Genomic DNA, 10,095 nt, shown 5'->3' with positions numbered 1-10,095 from the left:
GGGCAATTCTAACGTCCCATTCCACTGCCCTGCAGCAGATGGGCCATCCCGAGCATTTTTGGATCTGGTTTGTGATCAGCCAACACCGGTACAGGTGCCCTCATTGGCTTCAATCTCCCTCGAGTAATAATATGTGTGACATTATCATAAATGTAAGGAACTGTAAGGATTAATGAAATGTCTAAATTAACCACTAGAGGGAGCTAGATGTAGAACTATATAAGACATTGATGCTAAGCCTTGGGGGTGGGAGGCTGAGGAGAAAGCTAGAGGACAGACTGAAGGAAAGATAGTGTGAGTGAGAGCAAATCATAGATAATATAATAGTGTAGAGATTAGTAGTAGATGAGTGTAGATTATGGGCTGGATTCTCCAGTTGCTGATGCCGAAATCACGTTTGGCGAACGGCCGAAGAATCCAAGTTTTCGACCAAATCGGGGGTGCCGCCGCTTTCGCGATGCTCCGCCCCTCCAAAGTGGTGTACTCTAGGAGTACGCATGCCACGTATCGACGGGCCTCCGGCCATTGCCTGAGGCCTGCCCCCCCGGTGCTCCGTCCCCGCCCGGCCAAGTTCCCGACGGCGTGAGTCTCTCATGGTCTCACCCGTTGGGAACTCAGCGTGGCGGCTGTTGACTCAGGCCAGTGCCACCACAGCCGGGGGAGGGCCGATCTGCGGACAGGGGGGGGGGGGGACATTATTCGGGGCTGGGGGCACTGTGGGGGGGGGCAGTCCGGGGCGCGCGCGCCGGCCGAAGGGGGGGACTATTTCGTAGGCCAGGTCCGTGGGCTGCGTCTGCCATGAAGCACGGCACGGCTGCTGCAGGCCGCCGCAGTGCACGACCACGGGCCAGGCAATTCTCCGGGGCGTATGAGCACCTAGAGCCGGGTGCTCTACGCTGCCGCCGTGCTAGCCCCCAGCAAAACGGAGAATCAGTGGCCGTTTTGCACCAGTTTTCCTGGCGTTAAATGCCCCCATTCCCCTGCCGGCGTGGGGACATAGCCCCAGAATCAGAGAATCCAGCCCTATAAGTTTACTATCAACTGTTTGTTATATAGGAGCAAGTGTCGAATCCAATTAAGTAGTGTTCATAAATTTATAGCTTTGTTCAATTTAAAAGCTATTTGTGGTCTTTGTGATCACTACGCCAACCATCATAAAATTAGCAACACAAAGTACACTACAATACGTACAATGCTCTTCAGATCCCAGCCGGGCCTGAGGTTCCAAGTCTGCCCGACTTTTATAACAATGTCTATCACCCTGACGGTGGGCTCTCTGTCCCTCAGAGGGAGAGCTCGGACTCAACAAGGCTGACAGGGAGACTAATTGCTCCAACCCCATCGATCCCGTGCAGGTTATAACATTCCCCCCTCCCCCGAAGCCCGAAGACTCTTCTGGTGGCGGCGGAGTAGGAGGATGTCGAACCATACAACGTATAGCTGGGTTGTGAACGCCGCTGTCACACTGAACGCCGCGGTGGAGGTACAGATAGAGGCTGCTGGGCGCCATGTTCTCTGTCAGAGACGTCTTACGCCTGTCGGAATCTGTATCAACAACTTCTCTCATCTCTGTGTCCTCTCCCCCATCACTCCCGAATCTAGAGGAGTCGGAGTTGGCTGGTCAGTAATTGGCTTTGCCCGAGGTGCTCCGTGCCCCACTGCTTCCCTGTTCCTGATTCGACCAACGTGTTTCTTCAGGACGTTACCCTGTGTCCGAACCTGGTACGATACCGGCCCGGCCTGGCAAAGAACCGTTCCTGAGATCCACTGGGCGCTGTCTGCAAAGTCCCTAATGGCGGCCGTGTCACAGCCTGGTCCGCTTGCAACCCTCTGGGCAACGTCCTTGCTGACCTTGGCTGCGGCGTATCTTGCCTCCAATATCCGGGAACGCGAGACTGAGACGGGTCCGGAGTCGCCGGCCCCTCAGCAATTCTGCCGGTGCTACCCCGCTCGAGCATGTGGTGTGGTTCAGTAACAGAACGGGAACCTGGCCAGCCGAGTGTCCATTGATCCCGAAGTTTACTTTTTCAGCCTCTCTTAACCGCTTGCATGGCCTTTCTGCCAGTCCATTAGGAGCCGGGTGATACGGGGCTGGGCGGATGTGCCGTTCCTCATTTGCCCTCATAAATCCCGTGTATTCCTCGCTGGTAAAGCATTGTCGGTGACCGCCACCTCTGGGATATGGTGCATGCGGAATGAGAGCCATCATTTCTCAATGGTGGCCTTTGAGGTACTCAATGACATCCGGTGGACCTCTAGCCATTTCGAGTGGGCATCTCCTATAATCAAGAACCTAGATCCTAGGAAAGGACCGGCACCCAAGGTCGATTGGAACACACATTTTTCCCCTTTTAGGCGAACGCCCATCTCTGAGAAACAGCAGAGAACCTCGTCCAAATTGCTCAAATGTTCTTGTCCATAGAATCATAGAATTTACAGTGCGGAAGAAGGTCATTCGGCCCATCGAGTCTGCACTGGCCCTTGGAAAGAGCACCCTACTTAAGCCCACGCCTCCACCCCATAACCCAGTAACCCCACCCAACCTTTGTGGACACTAAGGGCAATTTATCGCGGCCAATCCACCTAACCTGCACATCTTTGGACTGCGGGAGGAAACCGGAGCACCCGGAGGAAACCCACGCAGACACGGGGATAACGTGCCGACTCCGCACAGACAGCGACCCAAGCCGGGGATCGAACCTGAGACCCGGGTCCCTGGGGCTGTGAGGCAGCAGTGCTAACCACTGTGCCACCGTGCCTCCCCATAATTGTTTGAAAAAAGGCCGGCACTTAAGACAGAGGTGAGGGGAGGTCCTTTTCCTCTTAGACGCAATGAGTCTCAGGAACTCTCTTCCTCAAAGGGCAGTGGAAACAGAGCATTTCAATATTTTTAAGCCAGAGCGAGATATATTCTATTGGGGGTAGGTGGGAATGTGTGTTTTTTTTAATATGTTAATGGAATATGGGTGTTGCTGGCTGAGTCAGCATTATCGCCCATTCCTCAGGTCATTTAAGAGTCAACCCTATTGCTGTGGACCTCATGTGAGTCACATGGGTTAGGAAGGTAGATTAGCTTCCCTGAAAGGCTACGTAAATCTGATGAGCTTTTCTGACAATCGACAATAGCTTCATGGTCATCATTAAATTCAAATTTCTGCCCTGTCGGGATTCGAACCCGGGTCCCCCAAGACTCTGGATTACTCGCCCTGTGACAATACCACTACGCCAACACCTCCCCCAAGGTTGAGGTTACAATCTGATCAGCCATGATCTTATTGAATGGCAGAGCGAGCTTGAGGGGCCCATTGGTCATTGATATATTCGGGTGATCAGTGGCAGGACTTTATTTCCCATCCCCCCCGGATCTGGGGAGGGTGTGGATAGTAAGACCAAACTCCCCTTTGCGCCTTCGGGTCTGCCCAGAAAGCTAAACACATCTCTCCGAGTCACGTGGTTTCACGTTAGGGGCTTCCCTCAATGACCTGCACATCATCATATTGCTCTCTGTGAGATCTTGCTGTGCACTAAATGGCTCCTGAGTTTCTTACATTACAACAGCGACTACACTTCGAAGGCACTTCCTTGTCCTTAAAGCACGTTGGGACATCCCGAGATTTGTGTAAAATGCGATGGAAAAGCACATTAATTCTCTCTCTCTTGGGTGCATGTTGGGAAATCCAGATCGAAAAGATATGGGCAGTTGTTGCTGTTGGCTGCCAATGTGCCTGGGCAGCTGGTGATTCAGGAGAAACACATTCCCCCCCGAGGATTGTGGTGTTCTTTGTGTTGCGAAATTCAGGATGGTTGGCATAGTGTTCACAAAGATGCAAAATAGCTTGAATTTGAACAAAGCTATAACTTTATTAACACTACTAATTTGGATTTGACACATACTCCTAAATAATACACAGTTGATTAATAACATATAAACTACACTCATCTACAACTAATCTCTATACTGTTATAAACTATGATCTGCTCTCACTCACACTATCTTTACTTCAGTCTGTCTCTAGCTAACTCCTGCACGACTCTTTCCCCCCCCAATGTTTAGCATCAATGCCTTGTATACTTGCAACTGTAGCTCCCTCTAGTGGCTATTCTAGACAATGAATTAACCCTTGCAGTTCTTACATTTAGGATAATATCACAAGGATGATTCATGATGGTTTTGAAGGTTCGGAAGCCTTCTCAGTTAGCATATAATGCTGATACCAAAGGCATTGGGTGGGGTGGGGGAGGGGGTGGATAGCGCTGCAAAGGGAACAGCATTAGCACGGGAAGGTAAGAGTGGGCTCACGGCTTAGGCAAGCAACCAGCGTAACAGGTGACATTAACCTGCTCATGTCGCCCAATGTCACCCAATACGTTAGCTACATTTGGCTTACTGGAAATCTGGATGAGGCCAATTCTGATGAATAAAAATAAATAAATAATCTTTATTATTGTCACAAGTAGGCTTAATTTAACACTGCAATGGAGATACTGGGAAAATCCCCTCGTCGCCACACTCCGGCGCCTGTTCGGGTAAATTCAGAATGTCCAATTCACCAAACAGCACATCTTTGGACTGTGGGAGGAAACCGGAGCACCCGGAGGAAACCCACGCAGACACGGGCAGAACGTGCAGACTCCGCACAGACAGTGACCCAGCGGGGAATCGAACCCAGGACCCTGGCGCTGTGAAGCCACAGTGCTAACCACTGTGCTACCGTGCCACCCCAACAATTAAGCAACAGATACCATGTGATCTCAGTACTCATATTTGCAGTGATTGCATGAGAACTTTTAACTTTCCTGGGTGAGGGTGAAGCGAGACAAAACGCAGAGCGCAAAAGAGTCTTTTTAATCATTGAGTGTTTTATTTCCTTGACTGCTGAATAATGGTAAATATTTGTTCAGTAAATGCATACACACTAAGGAAGTTTACCTGGATTGTGTGTGAGGCGTTTTCTATTAAAATTAGTGCCTTTGTTTAAACATGTATTGTGTAGCCACACCAGGGACCAGCCAGCAACCTTTATGGTACCACAGACATTGTGTTATTGTATTAATGTGTTGAAACTTAGACTGAAAACAACTTTATTTAAACATACTTTGGAGAATTGCGCTAAGGTCTGACACAGAACATGATATTAAAATAAATAGAAGTGATATAATAATGAACATGGAGTGGTGGAAATATTAGACTTTAATAATAATAATAATAATAATAATCTTTATTAGTGTCACAAGTAGGCTTACATTATCACTGCAATGAAGTTACTGTGAAAACCCCCTCGTCGCCACATTCCGGCGCCTGTTCGGGTACACAGAGGGAGAATTCAGAATGTCCAATTCACCTAACAAGCACGTCTTTCGGGACTTGTGGGAGGAAACCGGAGCACCCGGAGGAAACCCCCACAGACACGGGGAGAACGTGCAGACTCCGCACAGACAGTGACCCAAGCCGGGAATCAAACCTGGGACCCTGGCCTGTGAAGCAACTGTGTTTACCCACAATATCAATATTTTAAAAAAACTATATGAATGCTATCAGTCCAAAACACAAGTAATTCACCTGCCGAAACCTTTTCCTCACCCTCTCTTCACATTCCTGTTCTTTACCACAACAGACAATTCAAGAGTTGGACATGAGGGGGCAGTGTAAGACTGATTATGATCTGAGCACATGTGAGTGAGTCTCGGAACATTCGACTCAATTTGCACTGTTACAGTTTATTCACTGGAGGATTAGGAAAGTTAAATGACCAGTCGATATTACATTTGGACACAGCAATGAGTCCTCACAATTGCATTAGAATGCAATATATATATGGATAATAAAATGCAATTAGTTGTTGAAAGACTCCTATTGAAAAATCCATCATGAGATTGCATTTGGGACAATTAAGCAAAGTAATTTTTTAAAAAAAGAATTAAAGTATGCAGCCCTTGCGAAATGGACAGGCGAGAGGAAACCAAGAACATGTGGCGGGATTCTCCACTCCCGCGCCGAAGTGGCCGGGCCGCCGTGAACGGCGTCGAGGTTCACGATGGCACGAAACGGCCCCGGTCCCGACCGATTCAGGCCCTGACAATGGGCCAGGATCGGGGCAGCGTCATCTACACGCGCCAGGCCTTGTCGCCGCGTAAAGGCGGCGCCGCATAGATGACGCGGCCGGCGCCGCATAACGGGCGTCATCCGCGCATGCGTGGTTGCCGTCCTCTCTAAATCCGCCCCGCAAGAAGATGTCTGACGGACCTTGCGGGGCCGCGGAAGGAAGGAGGTCCTCCTTCAGAGAGGACGGCCCGACGATCGGTGGGCACCGATCGCGGGCCACCCCACATTCCAGGTGTGGACGGCGCCGGGGGGAACCCGCCGTTTTGGCCTGGCCGCTCGGCCCATCCGGGCCTCAGCATAGCGGGGGTGCCGGAGAATCGCCATTTCCGGTGTCTCCGGCGATTCTCCGGCCTGCGGCCCGCGGAACACGACCGGGCCGTTCCCGCCACTTGGGAGAATCGCGGGAGGGCGTTGGACCGGCATCCCCGGAAATTTTGGCGGCCCAGGCGATTCTCCCAACCGGCGTGGGAGTGGAGAATCACGCCCATGGGTCTCCAGGTGTAGGGACAGGAAAGTTATGTACTGCCTGCTGGTAAGATTTTAAATTACCCAGATACAAAAATGTCTCAAATTCACCCCCAAGGGTGGGAAGCTCTGGGATGTTGTTGAACTTCTGCATATTCTCCATCAACGCTGCGTTGTGATCGAATTGGCACCAGGGGTAGCAGTGAACCCGGAAATTCCCTTTCCCTGCCCCACACCCCGTCCCAACGTCGTCTCCGATGGGGAATGGAGGCAGACAGATCCAGCACTGAGAAACAAGGCTGTTTGGTAGGAATGCCTCAGGTAGGAATGCCTCAGGTAGGAATGCCTCAGGTAGGAATGCCTCAGGTAGGAATGCCTCAGGTAGGAATGCCTCAGGGCTGGTTCGCTGCTGGCTTTAAAAGTTTGGAAAGCAGCCCACAGTGTGGTTTTCCATTTGATTAATAGCACAATTGTATTATTGAACAAGGGATCTATTACTCCTCAAACGTTAAGCATCTATTTCATCTTGAGGCTCAAGCTTTGCTGCACAGCCGTTATGACCAAGTATCTTCCGGGGTGGGAATGATTAACTTCCCCGTGAACCTTGCGGAACACGAGCTCACCTGTTAAGGGTGTACATTTGGAGTGTATATAAAGCTGGCACAGGCATGGTAGCCCCGGTTAGGATCTACCGTGTCTGGTATATAATAGTGATTGTAAATAAACAAAGTTTCTTTGACCTACTCATTGTGGACTCCTTCATGGCCTTATAAAACTGGCGACGAGGGTCAAACTGGATAGCTGGATAAGCCACCTCTTGGTCCCTGTTGGCTAAGGGTTGGATTTCTCTCTTCATAATACCTCTTTTCGGACGGTTAGATGTCTTTGACACCTGGAAGACCGGAATCGGTATGTGGTGCGAATGCTTTTTCAGGGTCAACAATATCACGGAGAATGGCCGCCAGACGGCTACCTTGTTGACTGTCTGTGGGGCACATACGTTATTGCAAAGACTGATACAAAGCCTTACCTACACGTCGGAGCCGACATGCAAACCTTCGACCAACTAGTAACTCTAGTGGGGCAGCACTTTAACCCAACTCCATCCGTTATTGTACAGCGGTATCGTTTTACTACCGCGGAGTGTACCCCGGGTGAATCCGTCACCGAGTATTTCTCACGGTCGCGACAGATTGCAGAGTTTTGCGAATACGGCACTGCCCTGCAGGAAATGCTGCGAGACCGTTTAGTTAGCGGCGTTAACATTGCGAGGTGTGTGGTCGCTGGCCCAGGCCAGAGCACAGATCACAGACCACACAGAGATCCAGGTGCTCCCGTAGAGGTGGGCATCAGCCTAGAGCCCGTAGCTACCACTTGGAAGAACTTGATGAAGATGTTACGTGGTGGTCCCCATAAGGATTACGGTGAAGGTAAATGGGCATTTGCTGGACATGGAACTAGACATTGGTGTGGGAGTTTCCGTTGTGGGACGGAAGATGTTTGACCACATTAGACGGGGCGTACAGGACTTGGGCCTGACCGATACCAAGACTAGGTTGCCCACCTATACTGGTGAGCCATTGGACATTGCAGGTACCACCATGACTCTGGGGGTCTCTAGGTCACCAGTCAGCACGCCTCCCGCTGAATGTGGTCAGAGGGCAAGGCCCCAGCTTGTTGGGCCGTGATTGGTTGAGCCGTTTACAACTAAATTGGCAACGCATCCTCCAGATGGGGTCTGGGGCCTTATGGGAAGTGATGGGCAAATACTCCTGGCGGTCCAGGAGGGGGAGGAGTCGGTGGTGGAGCACGAGGAGCGGCTGACCTCGCTGGAGGCGGAGATGGGGAGGGTGATGAGTAGCCAGAAAAGGATCTCGAGAACCGCTCCAGGAGGCAAAATCTGCTGATCGTGGGGTTGCCCGAAAATATCGAAGGTGTGAGGCCGGCAAGTTTGTGGCGAGGGTGTTGGAGAAGCTGACGGGAGAGGGGGCATTAGGTCTGTCCCTCGAGGCCGCCCTCTACAAGAAAGGGGTGAATTTACGGGTTTTTATACCCCGCCCGATTGTGGGTGACGCAAGAATTTTATTTTGACTCGCCGGAGGAGGCGTTGGACTTTACGAGAGGCGGTGGACTGAGAGGAGTGCGAGGACACTGAACTTTGGAGAGGAGGGAGCGTCGATGGGTACGTCTTTTGTTTTTCTTTGTTTGTTGGCGGTTGGGAGGGTGGGGGGGGGGGGGGGAGGGGTGGATTGTGACCTTGAGCGGGGGCCACCATGCTAGTTGGGTGGGCTAGTTAACGGGAGTGAAGTGGGGGGTTGCAGGAGGAAGGTGCGGGGGCGAGCGGAATGGGTTGCTTCTTTGTTTGGATGTGTGTGGTTGGGGGGGGGGGGAATGGAGAGATGGCGGCAGACATCTGGGAGCGGGCCTGGAGGGGCGCGTGACGTGGGCTGGGCGGGGGGGCGGGGGGGGGGGGTGAAGCTGGCTTAAAAAGGAGAGGGGGGGGGCGATGAGCCCACCAACCAGGCTGGTTACGTGGAACGTGTGAGGGCTGAATGGGCCGGTTAAACGGTCGCGTGTTTTTGCGCAGTTGAGGAGTTTGAAGGCGGACGTTATGTTCTTGCAGAAGGCGCCCCTGAAGCTGGGGAATCAGAAGAGGCTGAGGAAGGGATGGGTGGAGCAGGTGTTCCACTCGGGGTTAGACATGAAGACGAGGAGGGGAGCGGTGTTGATTAATAAGAAAGTGACGTTTGAGGTGGGCAGCGTGTGGCCGATCCGGGGGGGGGGTAAATATGTGATGATCAGTGGGAAACTGGAGGGGATGCTGGTAGCCATGGTGAATGTTTATCCCCTGAATTGGGACAATATAGACTTTATGAGGCGGGTGTTAGAGAGGATCCTGCACCTGGACATGCAGAGGCTGATAATGGGGGCGGTTTTAATTGTGGTGATATACATCATTGTAAGTACACAAAGGGTTAATGTACATACACTACACCTAGCTGGACACTAGAGGGAGCACCAGAGACATGACACACAGACAGTCAACCAATAGGTCAGTAAGATAGGACACGACCAATGGGCAGTCACGATACACACAGAGGTGACACTACCACAGGAGGGCATTACACCAACCCATATAAAAGGACACAGCACACATGCTCAGTCTCTTTCCAGTGGAGACTCTCAGTGAGTACAGACACAGGGTTGATTGAACATCACACCCACCACGTGGATTGTAGCAGACTGGTTCGTCAGTCTGAGTAGCTATAGCAGGATTCACAATAGCGTCAAATCCAAGAAGGAGATTTGTTAATAGTTTAATAAATGTGTTAAAGCTATCTCCAAGTCTGAACCTTCCTTTGTCAGAGTGCACATCAAGGAAGCAGCTTGTGCTACGTCAAGAGCATAATAAAAGATTAATATGGTCCTAGATCCGAGATTGGACTAGTTGAATCCTAAGTCGTAAAGGGTGTCAGGTCAGCGGAGGCTAGGGAGTTGAGGGGGTTGATGGACCGCATGGGCGGGGG

Source organism: Scyliorhinus torazame, chromosome 30 (genome assembly GCF_047496885.1).
Source record: "Scyliorhinus torazame isolate Kashiwa2021f chromosome 30, sScyTor2.1, whole genome shotgun sequence".
Classification (NCBI taxonomy): domain Eukaryota; kingdom Metazoa; phylum Chordata; class Chondrichthyes; order Carcharhiniformes; family Scyliorhinidae; genus Scyliorhinus; species Scyliorhinus torazame.
This window is presented reverse-complemented; position numbering follows the sequence as displayed.